The sequence below is a fragment of the Dermacentor variabilis genome, chromosome 9 (assembly GCF_050947875.1).
Source record: "Dermacentor variabilis isolate Ectoservices chromosome 9, ASM5094787v1, whole genome shotgun sequence".
NCBI lineage: Eukaryota > Metazoa > Arthropoda > Arachnida > Ixodida > Ixodidae > Dermacentor > Dermacentor variabilis.
The window spans coordinates 132,674,030-132,677,448 of NC_134576.1; positions in this window are offsets into that span (position 1 = coordinate 132,674,030).

The window sequence follows — 3,419 nt, forward strand, 5'->3', positions numbered from 1 at the left end:
GTAACAGAAGACGGAGTTTGCTTCTTTCCCCGTTTTCTGTTTCGAAGATTCATCCACTCTTTCATTCTGTTTAGTTGCATTACTCGCACATGGGCGGCGTACAGATACTTGACGAGGCGACGTTAGCAAAGACAAAGCCAGGCAAAGCTGCACTCACTGCGGGGGCACTGCGTCACAAACTACTCCGGGGTCCCGCGGTCGCATTTCGCGGCTATTCGCCCAATCATCCTCTGGCATACTAATCACATCGGCAGAGAGAGAGAGAGAAGGGGTGTATAGGAAGGCTGGGAGGTTCACCAGAGGTAGTTCCGGTTCGTTACCCTGCACGTTAGAAAGAGGTAAGGGGACACAAAAAAATAGAGGAGCAAAAATGAGATAAACCGCGTACACAGTCATGCGTTAGCAACGGTAGCAGGCGTGTTATGTACGCCCGTTATGGAGGCCGAGAAGATCTCACGTACGGCGCAAGACATGGTGTGTCATGGGAGTCATGGCGTATCAACTTCCCGGGCATCAAAACCGAAACTCGTTCTTAACTTATCAAGGGCGCCTTGGACGCTTGCCAACGTATTTTTTAGCCTTTATGGGAGTTTCGGAATTTACGTGAAGGAAAAGAAAAAGACAGACAGTCAAAATGAAAATGTCACGCCTGAACTTCTTTAATAGTTCATGGTAGACATGGAGCAGCGTGATACGACAGGGTCTAAGAATCAGAAGACACATACACAGCGCTAACTTTCTACTAAACGTCTTATTCGATCGCACGTGTTATTTATGCAATGTCAGGGGATCGAAAATAAAACCAAGGAGACAAACATATAAAGATACAGTACTGAACCCACACGTTGACACGTGAAATAACTGAAGCTCATGAAATCAACAAAATGAAAGGAAAATGCGTGAGCTTTCCATCTTTGGCCGTATCGGAGAAAGAGGTATCTAGAATCATCGCCTTGAACATGTCCAGGTGCCATATGACTACAGCGACGACACGTGTGGGTTCAGTACTGTATATTTATGTTTGTCTCCTTGGTTTTATTTTCGATCCCCTGACGTTGCATAAATAACACGTGCTTTCGGATAAAACGTTTAGTTGAAAGTTGGCGCTGTGCATGTGTGTTTTCATTCTTGGTCCCTGTCGTATCGCGCTGCTCCGCGTCTACTATGAATACTAACCAACTAGCTCGGCAAAATGCCCTAGCAAATTAAAAAAAAAAAGTACGTCATTAGGCGTCTGCAGACTCCGTTGTACAGTCGATCGAGTCACTTAATAGCCGGCGTTCTGCTGCAGTTTTTTGGTTCTCCTTGTGTACGTGTTTTGTAACGCCTGCCTTCCGTATACGGAACGAAGCTCTGGGGTCGTCAGGACGATCTACACCTTCTGGAGGCACACGCGTTGTCGTCGTCGGTCGCTGCTGTCGCCGCATTCACCGTCGTCGTCTCCGCAGCTGGAGACGCGCGTGGCGTCGCCGTCGATCAACTTGTGCGCGACGGAAGAATGGGGGAAAGGCCGGGGGCATTGTCTGTGCCCGCTGCACACGTCGATCCGCCCGCAGCCAGTGACAAGCGCCACCACGGGACGCCCACCTGCTTATGGCGGGCCGTCGGGCTGCACGCCGTCTGCTCGCCGCGTTCGCTCTGTTGCCTCGCGTCTGCGTAGAGCGCGCTAGGACTAACGTGGCGGCGCCGCGTCGTCCGTGTTCCAAACGTGGGCACAGCCCTTTCAGTGAAAAGGTAGACAAAACCCGGGGCATCTGTTACTTGTGAACAAGGCTCCCGCGTGGGAGCCGAAACGTATTCCTTTCTTTGGAAATTTTATATTGGTCGGCGTAGTGCCCCGGGTTTTGTCTACCTTTTACCATGTTTCATCCCGACCAGACGGGCTTCCGTCAAACAGTGAATTTCGGCCCTTTAAGTCATGGTTATCTCCGTATGGAGATGCAACTTACTGTCGAATTTCATTCTGACTAGTGACGACTTGATGACCATCTCGAACATAACGCTCGAGGCTAGCCAAAAAACGATGGCGTAAGTAACTTTAGTAAGTAGATCGAAATAAGGAAGAAGTTCAAAGCAAAATGGAAACTTGAAATGGTGAAGCGCAGTCGAACAAAGGGCGCCGCTTTAAGCCAGCGTTTCGACAAGAGGATTGGGAGAGAAGTCCCTTGGTCGAAACGTTGGCCTAAAGTGCCGTTCCTTGTTCGATCAGCTGCTCCTAGTCATTTTAGTAAGGATAGTAATGCAAGACAATGATATATTAAGAGGTGCGCTGTCAGGTTTCACCGGAATTTCGACGTGTTACGTTGTATCGCTGCTGTAAAATTGTCCTTTCTTGCATCAAAAGCTCCTGAACTTAATAATATCCAGCGCACACACTTGTAAATGTATATAAGTTGTTTTCATTATTTAACGCATAACCTACAAGAGGTCAGTATCCGTAAAGCCAATTAATTTGTGTCGTGACGATAGGCCTGATGGAACTTAAATATACATAACACAGCTCCGTAACTTATTTGCGAAGTTTATAAATTTCCCTGACTTAAGAACTCTCATCTCCGTATTCAGAAATGCATCTTGAAGCCCACGCTGGATTTATATGACGCCTGTCGTGAACGCACCAAAGGAAACGCAGTGAGCGTCTTGGGCGCGTTCACGCCAGGCGTCATGTATATCGAGTCACGCATGGGCTTCAAGTTAAGATGCATTTCCGAATACGGCGATCAGTCACAATTCGTGACTGAAGGTGACAGACAGCTGCTGTACCGCCTTCGTCGGACAGAAGTCATTTCAACACAAACTTTTACGTCAGGAACTCCTATCCAAGTGCGAAGGAATTAGAAAATCGTTTCTCTGCATCCACTGCACCGATCTTGATAACTTTCGTTAAACGTAAAAGTTAAAATCTAAGAAGTGCAACTTTCCAGAGCAAGGACGAGTTTGTAGTTTGTCTGGTTTGTAGGCTCGCCTTCGCGCTGGAAGTTAAGACCATGTCAAATTAACTAGTACAGCAGTACGTCATTGCAGTATACCGACTGTAGGGAGCATATTTTCAATATAGGTCATGAATTAAAAGAAAGAGAAAAATATTGAAGCCCTCAGAATGAAAAGAAGTCGATGAATAAAGTTTACAATTCTGAAACTCAGCAATAAAAAAAAAAACGGTATCACAACTCTATAAGCTGCACCACTTGAGTCACATAAAGGGGACAAAATTTACGTGTTATACACCGCTTTAAATCGTATGCCAATAATTTGTGAACAGAACTTTTTTCGAAACCGTCGTAAACATTGCAATCATTTCAGGTAAGTTGTAAACGTATACGTATACTGTATTATACCTGTAAATTTATCTATGAACTTACGTATGAAATTTTTGTGCTCTAAGAGATTCAGATTCCAGACCTGTGATACCTGTTCTT